The 23,603-nt window shown below is 44.1% G+C and overlaps 1 protein-coding gene across 1 annotated transcript in view; it reads right to left on the bottom strand.

Annotated features, from left to right (window-relative positions):
* The window catches only part of LOC122927429 (major prion protein-like), a 190,649-nt gene extending 167,255 nt beyond the window's left edge, over positions 1-23,394 (bottom strand). The window contains exon 1 of the mRNA XM_044279258.1: positions 23,339-23,394. The gene's annotated coding sequence lies outside the window, so the exon portion shown is untranslated. The remainder of the gene's footprint in view (positions 1-23,338) is intronic.
* Between the last annotated feature and the right edge of the window lie 209 nt (positions 23,395-23,603).

The following is a 23,603-nucleotide window of genomic DNA, read 5'->3' as shown; positions in this document are numbered from 1 at the left end:
TCCCAAATTAAAACAAGCTCTCCACCTATTTAATAATTAATATCATAGACACTACCAACCAACAAATATCTAGATGGGACATATTTAACCAATGAAGCTATTCCTTGACACCACCAAAATAAAGATGTCTGACCTATGAGACAGACAAAACACAGATATAATCAGAACAATTGTACACTCAATTAACTTACAAATACTCACTGCATGAGATGAAAGACTGATTCCAATCAAATATCCCTAATCATGATTCCACATTATCTTCACCCCTACACGCAACACCAAAATATAGGATCACATATATAAGAATACATTTTTCCTTTATTTTACTCCACTACTTATATCACCTAATTTTTCACCCCATCACAAACTAAACATGCCAAATAAGACAGGCATAAAAGCAATTAATTGAGCACATCCACCTCATTAAGAGAATGAGCCAATAAAGGAGCTAATCACTGCCGCCCTATAAATATCACAGTAGACACCATAATCCTCCACTTACTGATGAAGGGACTGCGTCCCGAAACGCGTTTAAGCAGCCGAGGATTATTGTATCAACCCTGAAACAAAGCAGGAGGATCACGGAGAACACACTCTGAATAGGATCGCGATCACAAGACCGCTGACGTCACTCATCCAGACGCGCGAACCACGCCCCCAGCGTCCTAGGCAACACTGAGGGATGCCATCACCTCCACAGCTTTCCAGGAACTGCTGACCACTGCCGGAGGACGCAATACAACGAGCGCTGGGAGGGGTAAGTGAACTCTGAAGCCAGAGACAGTGCGGGACGCCGCACTCAGGCACAGAGCTCCGCTTCACTCCACAGCTTGGCACATAAATCTTACAACTTACCAGACTGCCTATAAGATTACAAAGTTATATTTATGCCTACTACTCCATGTGAAATATATTGTATCATCACAATACCTATCCTGGATTAGGCATAAATCACTCTCTGCTCAGAATTGTTTTTCCCTCCACAAAGGACCGTCTCATCATTGAAAATACCTTGATCAATTCCATCTATCTATTTTATTGATGTTTTTTCTGCTAAATAGTGGCCACTTGTATATGGAATTATTTCTTTGAAAGTTTTTACAGACTGCATACATTTTTGAAAGCCTTTACAGACTGTATTTTATCCCGGATTTTTACCTGATTTTTTACTTGATTTTTACTTGCTTCTGCTACTTGACAATCTAGCACATACTCATATTCCCTTTTTGATACTTCTTGTTTATATACAAAATACTTACTATTCCTTTATATACAAAATACTCACTATCAAGTAGGTGGTCCCCACTATCACATCAAACAACCATACCCTCAAGCATATTTTAAAACAACTACCTACTATTTACCTACTAATAAATTATTTACTTGTACCCAAATTGAGTGTGCCTGCTTATCTTTACCATTTCTGCAACTATATACTCCTGACTGGGTGAGTCAGACAAAGCAGTTTCTGCACCTCTAGCATTTGCCTAAGTGGTAGAGACGTCTATCCTATTTACTTATCTGAAACACAATTGAAATAGTTTGAGGTCCAGTTTGAAATTTCCACAGTCCATTGTCCAAAGTCAGCACAGCCGTCTACCAGCAAATTTTAGAGAACTTTAAGCTTCACTCTGCTGACAAGCTTTACGGAGATGACTTGGCACCTGCCCACCCTGCCAAAAGTACAAAGGCCTGGTTTCACTGTGCTTTGATTGGCCAGCAAACTTGCCAGACCTAAACCACATAAGGAATGTATAGGGTATTCTCAAAAGGAAGATGAGAGGGACCAGACCAAACAATGCAAACGAGCTGGAGGCTGCTATCAAAACAACCTGGGCTTCCATAACACCTCAGCAGTGCCACAGGATGATCGCCTCCATGTCACGTTCCATTCAAAATAACGGAAATCAGACTGAATGCTGGTTTCCATTATTTATTCTCCATTCAACTATATTAGGGCAGATTAAAATGGACAGTGTTCCTTTTGGTTTCCGTTATAGCAATTCTATTATTTTCCATTATAAGCATGTTATAACAGAATGGAAATTAAAACTCTTATGTGGATCCCCTCTAATTTATGCAAAAGGAGCTCCAATCAAGTATTGACTGCATATACTTTTCAGCAGGATAAGATTTCTGTAATAAAAAAAAAATATATTTCTAATTGGTCTTATATAATATTCTAATTGTCTACTTTTTGAATTTAATTACTGAAATAAATTATATTTTTGATGATATTCTAATTTATTGAGATATTATCTCAATTTATATATCACCCCTTTACATTGACTGACACGTGCAGACAATTATCTTTTATTTTTTTTGTGTTGTTTTTTTCTTCTTCTTTAATTTACTACATAAATCAAGAATATAATAACATTTTACCCCCAAATACCCACCCCCAACCCTTTGGAGAGAGAGAAAAAAAATTTTTTATTAAAAATTATACAAATACCCGGCCCTAATTTTTTCCATATTTTATAAATTTTTTCTGCTCTCTCACTATATCTCTCAGAGACCCATTCCAATCTAATCAAATTAGCGACTGCTTGTTGCCACTGTCCCACTGTAGGGGTATCTTCATTTTCCCATTTCTGAAGTATAAGAAGTCTAGCTTGAAATAATACTTTGCCTAAAACCAATCATATCTCTTTATCTAATTTAAGATGTTCTGTAGCCCCTAATATGCAAACTACTGGGTCTTCAGAAACTTGAACACCTAGAAATACTAATACAATCTCTGCGATTTCTTTCCAATACCTAAAAAGTTTAGGGCATCTCCAAAAACAGTGTATAAGATCTTCCTTCTCTTCCCTACTGCAAATAACCTTTAATCTCTAATATTTTTTTAACTTCCACCCTTATATATTCCATTGAGTTCAATATTCTATTTTCTGTGATATTTTTCCCTAGTGTTCCTGACTCCAAAACCTCTAAGTGATTAATTTCCCCTCTCCACCCCATTTTCATTAATTCCTCCCTTTCCACTAAACTGTTTAAACTTCCCTTTATCTGACTATATTGTGTTATTAAATAATAATAAAAAAAAACAATTAGGAACTGCTAATCTACCCTCTCTAACTGGGAGCTGAATCACTTCTCTCTTTAACCTAGGAATGGCACCTTTCCAAATAAAACCCCCCATTAAACTGTCTAATAACCTCAAAATATTCTTTGGTAACCTCATAGGGGCATTTTGTAAAACATAAAGTATTTTTGGGAGAAAAATAATTTTTATTAAATTCACCCGACCCTGAATTGACAACGGTAATCTTTTCCAAATATGAATTTTAGTTCTAAGTTCTTTTAGCTTTTCATATTCTATTGTATACCTAAATATTTAAAACTCTCGTGTTCCTCAAGCACATGCACCCTTGAGCCATTCTGTAGTTGACCCTTCGCTAATAACATCATATGGGATTTCCCCCAATTAATGTTTAAACCGGAAAAAAAAACAACTAACTTATCTATTATATCTATTGCTCTATTAAACTCATCCCCAGTGTTGTGTATAAATAATAAAATATCATCGGCGTACATTGATAATCTTTCATTTCCTTCCCCATATTGAAAACCTTTAAACTCCATATAATTTCTTATTATACATGCCATGGGCTCTATTGCAATAGCAAATAGTAATGGGGAGAGAGGGCATCCCTGCCTGGTGCCCCTATAAAGGGCAAAAGGCAGGGACAAGCTCCCATCCACCATCACCCTAGACCTCGAATTAGAGTATATAAGTTTAATCCATCTTATGAATCCCTCCCCTATACCAACCCTTTTCAAAACTGCCCATAGATACTCCCACTTGATACAGTCAAATGCCTTTTGGGCATCAAGTGAGAGTATAGCTTTCTCACCAATTTCTGTTTTATTGGCTTCAATATTAAGGTACAGCCTTCTTATATTTTAATATATCATTCTTCCGGGTATAAAACCTGTCTGATCTTCATGAATTATACCTTTAACCCCTTAAGGACTCAGCCCTATTTCACCTTAAGGACTTGGCCATTTTTTGCAAATCTGACCAGTGTCACTTTAAGTGCTGATAACTTTAAAACGCTTTGACTTACCCAGGCCGTTCTGAGATTATTTTTTCGTCACATATTGTACTTCATGACACTGCTAAAATTGGGTCAAAAAAGTGATTTTTTTTGCATCAAAAAATACCATATTTACCAAAAAGTTTGAAAAATTTGCAAATTTCAAAGTTTCAGTTTCTCTACTTCTGTAATACATAGTAATACCCCAAAAAATTGTGATGACTTTACATTCCCCATATGTCTACTTCATGTTTGTAGCATTTTGGGAATGATATTTTATTTTTTGGGGATGTTACAAGGCTTAGAAGTTTAGAAGCAAATCTTGAAATTTTTCTGAAATGTACAAAAACCCAATTTTTAGGGACCACTACAGCTCTGAAGTCACTTTGCGAGGCTTACACAATAGAAACTGCCCAAAAATGACCCCATTCTATAAACTACACCCCTCAAGGTATTCAAAACAGATTTTACAAACTTTGTTAACCCTTTAGGTGTTGCACAAGAGTTATTGGCAAATGGGGATGAAATTTGAGAATTTAATTTTTTTGCCTAATTTTCCATTTTAACCCATTTTTTCCACTAACAAAGCAAGGGTTAACAGCCAAACAAGACTGTATCTTTATTGTCCTGACTCTGCCGTTTACAGAAACACCCCATATGTGGCCGTAAACTACTGTACGGCCACACAGCGGGGCGTAGAGTGAAAGGTGCGCCGTATGGTTTTTGGAAGGCAGATTTTGCTGGACTGTTTTTTTGACACCATGTCCCATTTGAAGCCCCCTGATGCACCCCTAGAGTAGAAACTCCATAAAAGTGACCCCATCTAAGAAAGTACATCCCTCAAGGTATTCAAAACTGGTTTTAGAAACTTTGTTAACCCTTTAGATGTTGCACAAGATTTAATGGAAAATAGATATACAATTTCAAAATTTCACTTTTTTGGCAGATTTTCCATTTTAATATTTTTTTTCCAGTTACAAAGCAAGGGTTAACAGCCAAACAAAACTCATTATTTATGGCCCGGATTCTGTAGTTTACAGAAACACCCCATATGTGGCCGTAAACTGCTGTACGGCCACACAACGGGGTGTAGAGTGAGAGGTGCGCCGTATGGTTTTTGGAAGCCAGATTTTGCCGGACTGGTTTTTTGACACCATGTCCCATTTGAAGCCCCCCTGATGCACCCCTAGAGTAGAAACTCCATAAAAGTGACCCCATCTAAGAAACTACACCCTCAAGGTATTCAAAACTGATTTTACAAACTTTGTTAACCCTTTAGGTGTTGCACAAGATTTAATGGAAAATAGAGATACAATTTCAAAATTTCACTTTTTTGGAAGATTTTCCATTTTAATATTTTTTTTCCAATTACAAAGCAAGGGTTAACAGCCAAACAAAACTCATTATTTATGGCGCTGATTCTGTAGTTTACAGAAACACCCCATATGTGTTCGTAAACTGCTGTACGGGCACACGGCAGGGCGCAGAAGGAAAGGAATGCCATATGGTTTTTGGAAGGCAGATTTTGCTGGACTGTTTTTTTTGATACCATGTCCCATTTGAAGCCCCCCTGATGCACCCCCAGAGTATAAACTCCAAAAAAGTGACCCCATTTTAGAAACTAGGGGATAGGGTGGCAGTTTTGTTGGTACTAGTTTAGGGTACATATGATTTTTGGTTGCTCTATATTACACTTTTTTGTGTGGCAAGGTAACAAGAAATAGATTTTTTGGCAGGTTTTTTTTTTTTGTTATTTACAACATTCATCTGACAGGTTAGATCATGTGGTAATTTTATAGAGCAGGTTGTCACGGACGCGGCGATACCTAATATGTATACAATTTTTTTTATTTATGTAAGTTTTACACAATGATTTCATTTTTAAAACAAAAAAAATGTTTTAGTGTCTCCATAGTCTAAGAACCATAGTTTTTTCAGTTTTTGGGCGATTATTTTAAGTAGGGTCTCATTTTTTGCGAGATGAGATGACGGTTTGATTGGCCCTATTTTGGGGTGCACATGACTTTTTAATCGCTTGCTATTACACTTTATTGTGACGTAAGATGACAAAATGGCTTTTTTTACACCGTTTTTATTTTTCTTTTTTTACGGTGGTCACCTGAGGGGTTAGGTCATGTCATATTTTTATAGAGCCGGTCGATACGGACGCGGCGATACCTAATATGTATACTTTGTTTTATTTATTTAAGTTTTATACAATGATTTCATTTTTGAAACAAAAAAAATCATGTTTTAGTGTTTCCATAGTCTGAGAGCCATAGTTTTTTCCGTTTTTTGGCAATTATTTTGGGTAGGGTATGATTTTTGCGGGATGAGATGACGGTTTGATTGGTACTATTTTGGCGTACATGCGAATTTTTTTATCACTTTTATTACCTTTTTTGGGAAGTAAGGTGGGCAAAATTTCATATTCCTAATAGTTTATTTGTTTTTTTTTATGGCGTTCACCAGTGCGGGGAAAGTAACATGACCGTTTTATAGATCAGGTCATTACGGACGCGGCGATACCAAACATGTGTAGGGAATTTTATTTTTTTCATTTTTATTCAGTAATAAATGTGTTTTTTTTGATTTTTACTTTTTTTTTCACTTTTTTTTGACCCAGACCCACTTGGTTCTTGAAGATCCAGTGGGTCTGATGTCTGTATAATACAGTATATATATTGTACTGTACTGTATTTTACTTACACTTTGTCTGAACAGATCTCTGCCTTCAGCACAGATCTGTTCAGCACCATGGACAGCAGGACGCCTGAGAAGGCGTCCTGTTGCCATGGGAACCTTCCCCGTCTGCTCAGTAGTGGTCAGAACTGCGCAGACGGGGAAGGTTAAGGACGGGGCTTCGGGGGGCTGCCTGGGAGCTCTCTCCCTCTCCATTCGGGGGGCTGCAAAGGCACTGCAGCCCCCCGATGGGAGAGGGAGGGAGCTACTTCTTACTGTTAACTTTTTCCATACAGTACGGACCGCTGTATGGAAAGGGTTAAACGGCTGACATCGCATCACCGATGTCAGCCGTTTATACCAGGGTGCCAGCAATGTGCTGGCACCCTGGTATACCCACTCTACACCAACGAATTTTCAAGGGGAGGCGGGCGGGGGAATCGCGATCCCGCCTGCCGCACCGCCCGCCTCCCGCACCGCCCCCACCGCCCACAACTCCCCCCCCTGCACCACCCGCCGGCAAAAAATCATGCAGGGGTGCAGGGGGATGTAAAATCTATATTTGAGGTGCACTAAAGTTTCTGATCCCGCGGTCAGGGACCGCGGGATCAGAAACTGCAAAAAGCGCAGCAAACCGCAGGTCTGAATTGATCCTGCGGTTTGCCGCGATCGCCGATAGGGGGGGGGGGTCACAGTGACCCCCCTGGCGTTGTCACAGGATGCCGGCTGAATGATTTCAGCCGGCATCCCGTTTCCATTAACCCCCGCGGCGCCGGAATCTGCATTTAAGGTTAGGACGTACCGGTACGCCCTGAGTCCTTAAGGACTCGGGAAATAGGGCGTACCGATACGCCCTGCATCCTTAAGGGGTTAATCACCTTAGAAAGCCTACCTGCCAAAACCTTTGCCAAAATGTTAACATCCGTATTTAACAGAGATATTGGTATATATCAGTGATGGCGAACCTATGGCACGGGTGCCAGAGGCGGCACTCAGAGCCGTCTCTGTGGGCACCCGCACCTTGGAAAAAGTTTATGGTGTACCAATATGCCTTAGACTTTTCCTGCCGTTCATCAGCACAGGACGCACTATGAACAGCACAGGCAGCACACTGAATGTAGGCTATTAAGCTATTATAGCTAAATGATAAAGTACATGGAAGATATACTATATTGGTATTTAGGTTAAATTGCTGTGTTGGCACTTTGCGATAAATAAGTGGGTATTTTGTTGCAGTTTGGGCACTCTGTCTCTAAAAGGTTCACCATCACTGGTATATATGAACCGGCGTCTAGTTGTTCGTTAGCCTTTTTTGGAATCAATGTAATAATTGCTTCTTTCATTGAGTCTGGTAAATCCTCACACAGTGTTGCTCTTAATTCTGGTATTAACACCTGCGCAAAGGTCTTATATATTTCAAAAGGAAGTCCGTCACACCCTGGTGTTTTTACAGGTTTCACCATACCCAAGACCTCTTCTATTTCTAAAATAGATATTTCTTTTTCCAGATATTCCTTTTGGGCCTTAGACATTTCTCTCAGGACGATCTGACCTAAATATTGGTCCAGATCTCGTTTTGTATATTGTACCCTAGTCTTATAAAGTTCCTGAAAGTTCCTATCCATGATTTCCCTCTATGATTTTTGTACTATACCTGCTAAAATTTTCCCAACCTTTTCTCCCTCTGAGGCTAGCCGAAACCCTTGGAAGAACAATTCTTTCCTACTTCTCTCTATCTTGTGAATTTTTAGCTTTTCATGTTCCTCCTCCCATTTCTTCTTATTATTTCCAGAAGGGTTCATTATACATACTAACCTTTCTTGTTCAAATTTGTTTTCCAGTAAATTCCCTTTTTCTTCCAATAATTCACCTTTTTAAACAGCGATCCTCTTAAATATGCCTTGGCGGTATCCCAAACTATCAATTTACTAGCGGAGTTATTATTCTCCTGGAAGAAATTTTTTAACTCCACCGATATACTTTCTTTATCTTGGAATAATGATAACCAGTGGGGATTAAACTTAAACATTGGCAAATTTAGCTTTTTGTTCAAAAAGTCCAATTCCATTACCACAGCACTATGATCAGATAAGGCCATAGGAAAATACTTTATCTTAATCCTCTTTTGGGACATTAAGTTTTTATTTCCCAAAACCATATCTATTCTTGACCACGTTTGATGTGTTTTAGAATAACAAGAGTACATGGTTTCTTCCGGATTTAGGTAGCGGCAGACATCAGTCCAGTTAAACTCCAAGGCCAGTTTAAACAAGTCTACATTTTGTATTCTTCCCCCTCTGCTAGACATTCTATCCCTGAGTGGATCCATTACAGCATTGTAATCTCCTATCGCGATCATTATACATTCTTGTCTATTCAACATGAATCTATGTAACTCATACAACACATCTGGCTTATATGGTGGTGGAATATATATATTTTCAATTACCATTTTAACCTCTTCTATGTTACAATGTAAGAAGAGGTACCTAGCACAGTCGTCCGCTTCGTATGAAACACACTCAAATTTAATCTTATTGTGTACCAAAATTGAGACCCCTCTGGAATAGGTAGTATAAACCGAGTGGTACCCTTCCACTATCCATCTCTTTTCCAACCACCTTAAGGATTCTTAACTAAGTGTGTCTCTTGGAGGCAAACGATGGCTCGCAAAAACCTCTTCATCCACTCAAGAATAGCGTATCTTTTTACTCTTTCTTGTAGACCTCTTACATTCAACGAAAGAATCTTAACCATTTAGCAGAGGGGGAAGAGAAAAAAAAAACCCTCTCTTTTCTCCCACCCTTCTGAATAGCTCCCCCTCTGCTGGTCAGCAGTTGAGGCAGCTCCATTACTTAGCAAAATGGCTCCTTATCCCCCCTTCTTCTACCCCTCCCCCTCAAAAACCCATCCTGTCTGCCCATTCGTTAGCTTCTATAGTTGTCTGAAAAAATTCAACCCTTCCTTTATATTCCACCCTTAGCTTTGCCGGAAAGAGTAGACTATACTTCATACCTGCTTCCCTTAACCTCTTTTTTGCAGTTATAAAACTCCCTCCTATGTGCATTAGTATCTGAGTCTTATTTTTTCACTGTGTATCTGGTATTTTTCAGAGGTTCTAGCATCAGCCAGTATTGTATCTCGATCCTTGGAGAGTAAACATTTCACCAGCATGTGTCTGGGGTAATCCCCTGGGACCCTCTTTTTTTGTGGGAATCCTGTGTGCTCTTTCAATAGCGAACAGGGGAGAGAGCATACCCTCCTTACAATTCTCCTTTATCCATCGCTCAATAAATTTTATACAATTATCCCCTTCTTCCCGTTCTGGAATCCCTACACATCTTATATTTGTTCTTCCCGATCTATCTTCTTAGTTTATAAATTTTTGTTCCATCTCATTATTTAACTGTTTTAGAGATACAACCTCTTCTCTAATTTCTCGACAGAGTGCTCCAGAGACGGGATCCTTTTTTCCATCTCGTGTAATCGCTGTCTTATTTTCTCCAACTCACCGAGTATTACACTAACATCAGTTTGCACTGCCCCAATCTGTGTCACTATACTCCCCATTACATTTTCCATCCTATAGATAGTATGAAATATATCTTTCATCATTTTTACATCCATCTCTGTGGATTCCCTGGGGAGTTAGGGATCAGAAATTTGTTTAAGCTATGCTGTTTTGGCCCACTCTCTAACCCTGTTGCTGATCTCCTTCCACTAGCACCAGTAAGACCACGCTGTTCCTCTTTTTTCTTAGGGGGCATTTTTGTACTTCCTTTTTCCTTCCTTTTTTCTCTTCTCTCCTTCCTGACCCCTTCCTTCCTCTTTCCCCTCTCAGCGCTATTACGACTATTACCCAACTATTATCCCAGAACTACAATTGTCTCAATCACCAACATTAAGACCAATATCATCAAATACATACACAAATACAATATGTTAGTGTATTATCGACAAACAGTCCAGTTAAAAAATGTTAGTAAAAAAATGGAAGGAAAAAAAAAAAAAAGGATCCAGCTAGCGTATTTAGATAAGACACCTCCAAAAACAGTTTCTCAGTCTGTGTTTAGTCGAGGAGGGAGAGACAGAGAGGCCGCAAATTCACAATAATTAAACCAGCGAGAAAGGTGCCAGCATACCTTTGAAGGAGGGGGTTAGGTTAGGAATGGTTAGTCCATGGTTAGTCCGGGGGTTTAGATGGAATTAGTCCCGCAAGAGAAATTCCAAAGAGGGTTAAGGTCAGGGTCAGGACTGTGCAATATAGGTATATATAAAACAGTCGCTGCATACAGTACTCCACAGCCGCCTTTGTGTCTTCACCCCCCTTTTCTTCTTTCCCTCTTCTCTCACTTTTCCTTCAGCAAGTGACACTTAGTCCCCGCAAATATATCAAATACTGCAGAATGTCCACCCAGCCTACAATTTCCACTTTCCAGCTTCCAACCCCTTTCCTTTCCTGCCCTTGCAGCTGTAACACGGCTTCTCTATTGTGACATAGGTCCCACCTAGCCAGCAAAAACTCTTCACCTCTGAGCGGCCACTCGCTGGCAATGGCCTCCCTCAGCAGTCTTGGCTCACATTCACACATCAGGCCAGCAACTTCACGGGTCAACGCTGCTTTCTCCACACACCGAACCCCCGGCTCCCAACCGCTCAGCTCACATCAACTCTACGGCCAAACGCTACTGTATCCCACTAAGGCATCACTGGATCCCACTCCGCTCCTTCGCTCTTCCACACCGAGAGACACCAAGAGACTCACCACCAAAGTATCAGCATCAGCGGCATTAGCGGCATCAGCATCCCCAGCACAGCACATTACATTACAGCGGCAGCTGGTGGCAGGCGGGCAAGCGAGCAGGGGGAGGGTGGGCGGAGCCTAGCTTCAAATGTCAGATGCTCACATGCTACGTCCAGTCCGAGCAGACAATTATCAATACCCAGATTTCATTCCTGACAATTGCCTGTGCAGTGGCTGGGTTTGGAGTGGCCCAACGCTACCCTGGGTCTCTGTCATGGAACCATGAACCAGACGTACAACAAGAGATAAGTGGAAATAAGAAGGCTTTATTGAAAATCAAGCTGTAAGCAAAAGTCCAAACGGATGGCTAAACCGAAGCAGGGTCTTGCGTAGCCAGAGGTCAGGAACCAGAGGGGTAGTCAGACGAAGCCTGGATCAGGAACCAGCAGGGTAGTCAGACGAAGCCAGGATCAGGAACCAGCGGGGTAGTCAGACGAAGCCAGGATCAGGAACCAGCGGGGTAGTCAGACGAGGCCAGGATCAGGAACCAGAAGCAGCAGCAGTCTTAGAAGCATGTGAACACATGAGGACCAAGCAAGGAACTGAAGCCACAGACCTCCTATATATATGAGCTAGGCATCCAGCTCCTCCCAGTGGGAAGGAGAGGCCGCAGGGTGGGAGGCTACAAGAAACCCAGAAACCAAGATGGCCGCCAGCACATGTCAAACGAAGGAGAACGGCAAGAAGGTAAGACCATGACAGTACCTCCCCCTCAAGGGCCCCTCCTCCGCGGAGTAAGGAATGGTTTCTGAGGGAAGCGTGCGTGGAAGGCTCGGAGCAAAGCAGGAGCATGGACATCTGCGGAGGGAACCCAGGAACGCTCCTCTGGACCATAACCACGCCAATGGACCAAAAACTGCAACCGACCGCGGACCAGGCGTGAGTCCAGGATATTGCTCACCTCATACTCCTCACGATTGCCCACTTGGACCGGACGAGGCCGAGGAACCGAGGAAGTGAAACGATTACACACCAATGGCTTCAACAGGGAGACATGAAACACGTTGGAGATCCGCATGCCAGGAGGAAGCGCAAGGGCATAGGCTACCGGGTTTACCCTGCGAAGCACTCGGAAGGGACCAACAAAGCGAGGCGCCAGCTTGGGAGTGGGCACTCGAAGGTTGAGGTTGCGGGTGGACAACCATACACGGTCTCCGACCTGGTAGGAAGGAGCGGGCGCTCGTCTGCGATCAGCCTGGAGTCTCTGGCGCTGCGCAGAGACCTCAAGGGACCTCTGGATCTGTACCCAAGAAGCACGTAGGACGGAAAGGTGATCCTCCACAGCCGGAATATCCTGGGGAGAGAATACCTCCGGTAACACGGCAGGTTGGAACCCATAATTGGCCATGAAGGGAGACGTCCCAGAGGAAGAGTTCACCGCCGTGTTCCTGGCAAACTCAGCCCAAGGCAGGAGGTCAACCCAATTGTCTTGGTGATCGGAGACATAGCAACGAAGGAATTGCTCCAAGGCCTGATTGGATCGTTCTGCGGCCCCATTGGACTGAGGGTGGTAGGCCGAGGAGAAAGAGAGATGAATCCCCAACTGGGAACAAAAGGCGCGCCAGAACCTGGACACAAACTGACTCCCCCGATCCGACACAATCTCCTTGGGCAAACCGTGCAACCGGAAGACCTCCCTGGCGAAAATCGTGGCCAACTCTTGTGCAGAGGGTAACTTCTTGAGAGGAACACAGTGGCACATTTTGGAAAACCGATCCACAATCATGAGAATGACCATATGGCCTCGGGATGCAGGGAGGTCCACAATGAAATCCATCCCCAGGTGTGACCATGGGCGCTCCCCGGTGGCTATGGGTTGCAAAAGGCCCAACGGAAGGTGCCGAGGGGACTTACTCTGGGCACAAACGGAGCATGCCGCTACATATGCGGCGATGTCGGAACGTAGAGAAGGCCACCAGAACAGACGTGAAACAGCCCAGGACAGCTGATTCTTTCCAGGATGCCCCGCGGCCTTGGAGTTATGGTAGGTTCGCAACAACCGAGTGCGCAACTCCTCAGGCACAAAACATCTGCCGTTGGGTCTCCCAGAGGGAGCACCAGATTGAGCCGCCAAAATCTGCTCACCCAGGGGAGAGGTCAGGCTGGTGCGAATGGCGGCCAGGATCTGATTCGGAGGTATGACCGAAGTCGGAATCGACTCCTCCCCGGACAGCTCGGAGTACTGCCGTGATAAGGCATCCGCTCTGATGTTCTTGGAACCGGGTAGGTAGGAGACCACGTAATTAAAACGTGACAAGAACAGAGCCCATCTGGCCTGACGTGGTGTCAATCTCTTGGCCTCAGAAAGGTAGGTCAGATTCTTGTGGTCTGTCAGGATGAGAACCGGAACCACGAACCCTCGAGCAAGTGCCTCCATTCTTTAAGGGCCTGCACGATGGCCAATAACTCCCTGTCACCAATCTGATAGTTGCACTCCGCGGAAGACAGTTTCCGGGAGTAAAACCCACAAGGAAGCAGAGGACCCTCTGGTGTTCTACGCTGAGACAGAAGGGCGCCTACTCCCGTCTCAGACGCGTCCACCTCGAGGACAAAGGGCAACCCAGGGTTGGGATGTGACAGAATTGGAGCCGACACACAGGCGGACTTTAGAGCCTCAAAAGCTCGGATGGCCTCGAGCGGCCAGACCTGGAAATTACTGCCCTTCCTGGTCAGATCCGTGAGAGGCTTGGCTAGCATAGAAAAGTCCCTGATGAACTTCCGATAATAATTGGCGAAGCCCAAAAAGCGCTGCAGGGCACAGAGACCACTGGGCTGGGGCCACTGTAAGACAGCCGAAACCTTGTCAGGATCCATGGAGAACCCCTCAGCGGAAATGATGTAACCTAAGAAGGTTACCTGGGATCGGTGAAATTCGCATTTCTCAAGCTTACCGAACAGCCTGTTCTCTCGTAACCGTTGCAACACTCGTCTGACATCCATAATGTGGGCCTCCATGGATTCAGAATATACCAAGATGTCATCCAAATAGACCACCACACACTGCTGCAACAGGTCACGGAAAACATCGTTGATGAATTCCTGGAAGACTGCGGGCGCATTGCACAACCCGAAGGGCATAACCAAGGATTCATAATGACCGGTCCTGGTGTTAAACGCGGTCTTCCACTCATCGCCCGCCTTGATCCTTACCAGGTTATATGCCGCCCTCAGGTCGAGTTTGGTAAAGACCGTGGCCCCTTTGAGGCGATCGAACAGCTCGGAAATCAAGGGTATCGGGTAAGCATTCTTGATCGTGATGCAATTGAGACCCCTGTAATCGATGCAAGGCCTCAACTCACCGCCCTTCCTTTTCACAAAGAAAAATCCAGCCCCTGCCGGGGACGAGGATTTGCGAATGTGTCCGCGTGAAAGCGCCTCCCTCACGTACTCCTCCATGGCCTCATTCTCCGCTACCGACAGTGGATAGACTTTGCCACGAGGAGGAACGGCACCAGATTGTAACTCTATGGCACAATCGTATGGTCGGTGCGGAGGTAGGGCAACCGCGCGCACCTTATCGAATACATCCCGGTACTCTTCGTATTCAGGAGGCAACAGAGAGTCCGAGGAAGTACACAGCAACTTGACAGGCCCATGGATGCAACTAGCCCCACACTGCGGTGACCACGAGAGGATCTCGGCCGATCTCCAATCGAAAGTCGGATTATGCTTCTGGAGCCAGGGGTACCCCAAGACCACCGAGTAGTGTGGAGACGAAATAACCTGGAGACAGACCGACTCTCTGTGAACGGCACCAATGGCTATCCCCACTGGAAGGGTCTCATGAGTCACGTGTGGCGGCAGAAGGGGTCTGCCGTCTATCGCCTCAAGAGCCAGTGGGGAACCTCGAGGCTGCAGAGGAATGGAATTGGCGGCAGCGAACACACTATCAATGAACAAACCACCAGCACCAGAGTCCACCAATGCCTGGGTCGTCACCGAGCCCCCGACCCAGGAGAGGACAACAGTGATCAGAGGTTTGTCAACACGGGAAACCGGGGACGAGGAGACTCCACCCAAGATCTGCCCCCGACAGGATCTCAGGTGCGAGCGTTTCCCGGACGGTTCGGACATGCCAACCGAAAATGCCCACCGAGACCACAGTACATGCATCGGCCCTCGCGTCTCCGGAGTACCCTCTCCCCCTCCGACAGGCGAGCAAACCCCAGCTGCATGGGTTCACCCCCAGACAAGTCATCCCCAGGAGGCGTGGGAGGAGAGGGAGGCACGGGTGGGACAGCAAACGTAGGCGCCAATCTGTTAGAAGACCTCCGCAGGCTCTCCTTAAAGGAAGGTCTCTCCCTGAGTCTGGTGTCAATCAAAATCAGGAAAGAAATAAGAGACTCGAGCTCCACTGGTAGGTCCTTAGCTGCAACCTCATCCTTCAACGCATCCGAGAGACCATGAGAGAAAGCAGCGACCAGAGCCTCATTATTCCAGCCCACCTCTGCTGCCAGGGTACGAAACTCAATGGCGTATTCAGCTACGGATCGTGAACCCTGTCTGATGGACATAAGGAGCTTCGCAGCAGAGGCAGCACGAGCCGGCACATCGAATACCTTCCGAAAAGAAGCAACAAAACCGGAAAACTCGGCAACCACCGGATTGTTGTTCTCCCATAAAGGGCTGGCCCAGGCCAAGGCCTTGTCCGAGAGCAGTGAGATCAAGAAGCCCACCTTTGATCTCTCAGTAGGAAAGGCATGTGGCAGCAACTCGAAATAAATGCCCACCTGGTTAAGGAAACCTCGGCACTGAGTTGGCTCTCCCCCAAAGCGCTGTGGAAGGGGGGCAGAACCGGTCATACCCCAAGACACCGCAGGCGCAGCAACAGGTGTCAGGGTAGACTCTGGCGCAACAACCGGAGCGGCAGTAGGAGCGGGCCCAGGAGCGACAACCGACCCATCGGCAACGGAAGCGAAATGAGCCGTGCGTTCAAGCAGGGTTTGCAACGCCACAGCGAACCGACCCAACAGGTGATCCTGCTGATCAAGTCTGGCAACCAGCGTAGGTAGCGAGGATGGCCCTGTACCGTCAGAATTCAGGGCTTGGTCCTAATGTCATGGAACCATGAACCAGACGTACAACAAGAGATAAGTGGAAATAAGAAGGCTTTATTGAAAATCAAGCTGTAAGCAAAAGTCCAAACGGATGGCTAAACCGAAGCAGGGTCTTGCGTAGCCAGAGGTCAGGAACCAGAGGGGTAGTCAGACGAAGCCTGGATCAGGAACCAGCAGGGTAGTCAGACGAAGCCAGGATCAGGAACCAGCGGGGTAGTCAGACGAAGCCAGGATCAGGAACCAGCGGGGTAGTCAGACGAGGCCAGGATCAGGAACCAGAAGCAGCAGCAGTCTTAGAAGCATGTGAACACAGGAGGACCAAGCAAGGAACTGAAGCCACAGACCTCCTATATATATATGAGCTAGGCATCCAGCTCCTCCCAGTGGGAAGGAGAAGCCGCAGGGTGGGAGGCTACAAGAAACCCAGAAACCAAGATGGCCGCCAGCACATGTCAAACGAAGGAGAACGGCAAGAAGGTAAGACCATGACAGTCTCTCACACACCGTTATAAATAAGTCAAGAGAGTCAGGGTCTGCAGTAAACCAGTGCGCTTCTTTATTGGAGGAATACAGGCGAGGCATAGGGCTGTATTCTCCAGTCTCTTCCCTGGCAGAAGAAGGGTTTGATGCTGAGGAAAAGCCTGAGCCAGCTGTCCTTCTCTCTCTCTCAGAGGGCTGGTACCCTGGCCAAAGGCTGGAGGCTCATGGTTTTTAGCCCAGTAGTTCTTCTTGGTCACAGAGGTGGTGACCCATGGTCTGTGGCTCAACGTCCCCATCTCAAAGTCCTCGTCTGGTCACGCATGCAGACTGGTATGAGTCTCCCCCTCCAAGCACTGGTCCCTAGCTGCAGAACACTAGGGGCTCTCATTATATACAGTTTCTAGCTGAACTAGAACCTTCTAGTGGGAGAGGTGGAGTGGAGAAAGCAGAAACAGATATATTATTACAACTTCCGTCTGTCATAGACTTACTTTAGAGCTTCAATAATACTCAATGGCAATGACGCAGCAGTTTTTCCAAACACAAAGTGGAAATCGATCCGAATTTCAGGATAAATTAGATTTGCCTAGAAGCCGAATTTCCTTGTGCTTTGTGTCAGCGAATCGATTTAACCTGAAATAGTATAAAAAAACTAAAAAATTCAAACTTACCTCCTCCATTTGCTCGCGACAGGCCGCCAGCCTCCATCTTGCTTGAAGATCTCAGCTGAAATCCCTTGCGGCGCAAGTTTACATCATCACGCCGGCCGGCGTGATGACATCATATGTCATTACGCCAGCCAGTGTGATGATGTAATCTTGCGCAGCACAGGATTTAGGATAGATCTTCAAGCAAGATGGCGGCGGCCGGCCCGTCGCGAGCAAATGGAGGCGGTAAGTTTGATTTATTCATTTTTTATTGTTAATTTTACATTCTGATGCCGTGATCATGTATGAACGCGGCATCTAAGTGGTACAATGACAGGGGCGGCGCTATCGCAGTGCCCCGTAATTCGTCACAAAGCAAATTTTTGGGTGAAATTTGGCGAATCAGCCAAATCGAACTTTTAAGAAATTCGCTCATCTCTAATAACAGCATAGCTAAAATCAAACATTTAAAAGGTAAGTCTGTCTGATTTTGGTGGTAAACAAGTCTGGCTTTTTCTCTCCAAAACATGCTCTTTTTTAAAGTCCCCAAAGTCTCTCAGTATTCATGAACCCTTTCCATAGTGTCTTACAAATACAGTGCAAATGGACTAGATATATATTATAACATACATATAACATGTAATTACTCAGTATTAGGCCTCCTGCACATGACCGTTTTTTTTTCCCGTTTACTGGCCGTTTTTTGCATTCCGTATACGGTCCGTATACGGAACCATTCATTTCAATGGTTCCGCAAAAAAAAACGGAATGTACTCCGTATGCATTCCGTTTCCGTATTTCAGTTTTTTCGTTCCATTTAAAGATAGAACATGTTCTATTATTGCCCGCAAAGCACGTTCCGTGGCTCCATTCAAGTCAATGGGTGAGCAAAAAAACAGAACACATACAGAAATGCATCCGTATGCATCCGTTTCCGGAACCATCTATTAAAAAAATGTTATGCCCAGCCCAATTTCATCTATGTAATTACTGTATACTGTATATGCCATACGGAAAAACGGAACAGAAAAACGGAACAGAAACGGAAACACAACGGAAACAAAAAATGGAACAACGGATCCGTGAAAAACGGACCGCAAAACACTGAAAAAGCCATACGGTCATGTGCAGGAGGCCTTAAACAGTGTATGTTAACTCTTTTAAGTGAACTAAAGTAAGAAGTTTATAACTTTGCATAGGGTAAACAGGGGCAAATGTCCAAAAATGTCCAGACTTCAAAGTACCCCTGCAGCAGGGCACTACACTTGCTCAATATAGGAGGCTAACAATACATTTAAAGGGATTCTGTCAGCTAGTTTTAGCATATAAAGCTGTTTATATGTGCTGCTAGATCACCACTAGCACCTCCACAATATACAGTCATGGCCAAAAGTTTTGAGAATTACATAAATATTGGAAATTGGAAAAGTTGCTGCTTAAGTTTTTATAATAGCAATATTCATATACTCCAGAATGTTATGAAGAGTGATCAGATGAATTGCATAGTCCTTCTTTTCCATGAAAATTAACTTAATCCCCAAAAAAACTTTCCACTGCATTTCATTGCTGTCATTAAAGGACCTGCTGAGATCATTTCAGTAATTGTCTTGTTAACTCAGGTGAGAATGTTGACGAGCACAAGGCTGGAGATCACTATGTCAGGCTGATTGGGTTAAAATGGCAGGCTTGACCTGTTAAAAGGAGGGTGATGCTTGAAATCATTGTTCTTCCATTTTTAACCATGGTGACCTGCAAAGAAACGCGTGCAGCCATGATTGCGTTGCATAAAAATGGCTTCACAGGCAAGGATATTGTGGCTACTAAGATTGTACCTTAATCAACAATTTACAGGATCATCAAGAACTTCAAGGAAAGAGGTTCAATTCTTGTTAAGAAGGCTTCAGGGCGTCCAAGAAAGTCCAGCAAGTGCCAGGATCGTCTCCTAAAGAGGATTCAGCTGCGGGATCGGACTGCCGCCAGTGCAGAGCTTGCTCAGGAATGGCAGCAGGCAGGTGTGAGCGCATCTGCACGCACAGTGAGGCGAAGGCTTTTGGAAGATGGCCTGGTGTCAAGAAGGGCAGCAAAGAAGCCACTTCTCTACAAAAAAAACATCAGGGAAAGATTGATCTTCTGCAGAGAATATGGTGAATGGACTGCTGAGGACTGGGGCAAAGTCATATTCTCCGATGAAGCCTCTTTCCGATTGTTTGGGGCATCAGGAAAAAGGCTTGTCCGGAGAAGAAAAGGTGAGCGCTACCATCAGTCCTGTGTCATGCCAACAGTAAAGCATCCTGAGACCATTAATGTGTGGGGTTGCTTCTCATCCAAAGGAATGGGCTCACTCACAATTTTGCCCCAAAACACAGCCATGAATAAAGAATGGTACCAAAACACCCTCCAACAGCAACTTGTTCCAACAATCCAACAACAGTTTGGTGAAGAACAATGCATTTTCCAGCACGATGGAGCACTGTGCCATAAGGCAAAAGTGATAACTAAGTGGATCGGGGACCAAAATGTTGACATTTTGGGTCCATGGCCTGGAACTCCCCAGATATTAATCCCATTGAGAACTTGTGGTCAATCCTCAAGAGGCGGGTGGACAAACAAATACCCACTAATTCTGACATTATGTCAAGTGATTATGAAAGAATAGGTTGCTATCAGTCAGGAATTGGCCCAGAAGTTGATTGAGAGCATGCCCAGTCGAATTGCAGAGGTCCTGAAAAAGAAGGGCCAACACTGCAAATACTGACTCTTTGCATAAATGTCATGTAATTGTCCATAAAAGCCTTTGAAACGTATGAAGTGAGTGTAATTATATTTCACTACATCACAGAAACAACTGAAACAAAGATCTAAAAGCCGTTTAGCAGCAAACTTTGTGAAAACGAATATTTGTGTCATTCTCAAAACTTTTGGCCACGACTGTACATTTTCAATATCTATGAATGCTATGGCACTTCAACTCTGTGATGTCGGAGTAGCAAGGAGGGGATTTGGAGGATGCGGGGCGTTGCTGGGCACCTTCACAGTTAGCGTGGATGGGCTCCTGAAATGTTGGTAACCGCCCCTTTGGCTCCTTTCTGACCTAATTTGCATATATATATATATGTGTTAAGCAATGTTTTCATTGCTGTGTTTGTGCTAGGGGAGGCGGGGCCACATAGGGTTGAAAGGCAGCGGCCGATACCTGCTGCACGTTCGCACGTTCGCTGGCACGTCTGCCCACCCAACCCCCCCTTTTTCACACATAATCCTCACTGGGGTAGCCCCCTTCAGGCTACCCTTAATACGGCAGTTCCGGCATAACTCTACTGCTTCAGGTAGGTACAGTTAGGTTGTTCTCATTCAGCCGATCCTAGCACAAATCTATATTTACAGTACAGACCAAAAGTTTGGACACACCTTCTCATTCAAAGAGTTTTCTTTATTTTCATGACTATGAAAATTGTAGATTCACACTGAAGGCATCAAAACTATGAATTAACACATGTGGAATTATATACTTATCAAAAAAGTATGAAACAACTGAAAATATGTCATATTCTAGGTTCTTCAAAGTAGCCACCTTTTGCTTTGATTACTGCTTTGCACACTCTTGGCATTCTCTTGATGAGCTTCAAGAGGTAGTCATCTGAAATGGTCTTCCAACAGTCTTGAAGGAGTTCCCAGAGATGCTTAGCACTTGTTGGCCCTTTTGCCTTCACTCTGCGGTCCAGCTCACCCCAAACCATCTTGATTGGGTTCAGGTCCGGTGACTGTGGAGGCCAGGTCATCTGGCGCAGCACCCCATCACTCTCCTTCATGGTCAAATAGCCCTTACACAGCCTGGAGGTGTGTTTGGGGTCATTGTCCTGTTGAAAAATAAATGATGGTCCAACTAAACGCAAACCGGATGGAATAGCATGCCGCTGCAAAATGCTGTGGTAGCCATGCTGTTTCAGTATGCCTTCAATTTTGAATAAATGCCCAACAGTGTCACAAGCAAAGCACCCCCACACCATCACACCTCCTCCTCCATGCTTCACGGTGGGAACCAGGCATGTAGAATCCATCCATTCACCTTTTCTGCGTCGCACAAAGACACGGTGGTTGGAACCAAAGATCTCAAATTTGGACTCATCAGACCAAAGCACAGATTTGCACTGGTCTAATGTCCATTCCTTGTGTTCTTTAGCCCAAACAAGTCTCTTCTGCGTGTTGCCTGTCCTTTGCAGTGGTTTCCTAGCAGATATTCTACCATGAAGGCCTGATTCACACAGTCTCCTCTTAACAGTTGTTCTAGAGATGTGTCTGCTGCTAGAACTCTGTGTGGCATTGACCTGGTCTCTAATCTGAGCTGCTGTTAACCTGCGATTTATGAGGCTGGTGACTCGGATGAACTTATCCTCTGCAGCAGAGGTGACTCTTGGTCTTCCTTTCCTGGGGCGGACCGCATGTGAGCCAGTTTCTTTGTAGCGCTTGATGGTTTTTCTGACTGCACTTGGGGACACTTTCAAAGTTTTACAGATTTTTCGGACTGACTGACCTTCATTTCCTAAAGTAATGATGGCCACTCGTTTTTCTTTACTTAGCTGCTTTTTTCTTGCCATAATACAAATTCTAACATTCTGTTCAGTAGGACTATCAGCTGTGTATCCACCTGACTTCTCCACAACGCAACTGATGGTCCCAACCCCATTTATAAGGCAAGAAATCCCACTTATTAAACCTGACAGGGCACACCTGTGAAGTGAAAACCATTTCAGGTGACTACCTCTTGAAGCTCATCAAGAGAATGCCAAGAGTGCAAAGCAGTAATCAAAGCAAAAGGTGGCTACTTTGAAGAACCTAGAATATGACATATTTTCAGTTGTTTCATACTTTTTTGATAAGTATATAATTCCACATGTGTTAATTCATAGTTTTGATGCCTTCAGTGTGAATCTACATAGTCATGAAAATAAAGAAAACTCTTTGAATGAGAAGGTGTCTCCAAACTTTTGGTCTGTACTGTATATATACATAATCATTTTTCTGACTAAATAAAAGCATTCATTGCTATGGAAAATGTATATTGTGGACGTGCTAGTGGCGATCTAGATGCCATGTAAACAGCTCTATATGCTAAAACTAGCTGACAAATCCTTTGCCAGGAATGATGATTCAATAATTCTTTCATCCAATAAATGAGTGTTTGCTTATAACGTATCCCAAATCTACCCCCGTTAAATCTATCTAGAAACCGAAAAACACCTGTTCCCACTCATTGCCCTGTGTGGACATGCAACAGATATTATGCAAAATAAATAGTATGTCAATATAACTTGCTATCAGCATGTACTGGAAAGATATAAGAACCAGAAATGCTCAAATACTGTAGCTAAGAAATATTCCCTAAATGCCCTCTCTTACTGGGATGGTACCACCCTAATGTGCATTTCTGTGAAGCCTTCATCTGCCTGTATATTTTCAAATGCCAAAGCTGAACTTCTATCCCAGTCTGACCTTGGGTGTTGGCTTTGCTTCCATTAAAAAAACTAAAAAACTAAAACTAAAGTTAGCAACCATGCTGATAGATTTAAGGCACCCACTCTCTAGTAGATGTTAGAGATATTTTGAGGAAATGTATAGTCAGCTTACCTTAGCTAGAAGCAGAGTAGAGGCAGAGCTCTTCTGTATGTAAGTCTTTCTCTGAAGCTGGTACTGAGGACTCAATGTTCACTCAGAAGGAGTTGGGAGGAGTAGGCAGAGCTCTCTTCCATATGGGGAGGGAAATATTGTGATGTGTGTGTTCTAAAATGGATCTAACATCCGTCTGACTGCAAGTGAGAGGGATTAAAAGCTATGCAATATTCATCTTGTGGGGAAAACTGACAGGTTAATATGTAGGGTACGTAGAGTCTGA

This window comes from Bufo gargarizans, chromosome 2 (assembly GCF_014858855.1).
Source record: "Bufo gargarizans isolate SCDJY-AF-19 chromosome 2, ASM1485885v1, whole genome shotgun sequence".
In the NCBI taxonomy this organism is placed as follows: domain Eukaryota; kingdom Metazoa; phylum Chordata; class Amphibia; order Anura; family Bufonidae; genus Bufo; species Bufo gargarizans.
The sequence above is the reverse complement of the archived record's forward strand: the minus strand, read 5'-3'. Positions and strand labels throughout refer to the sequence as shown.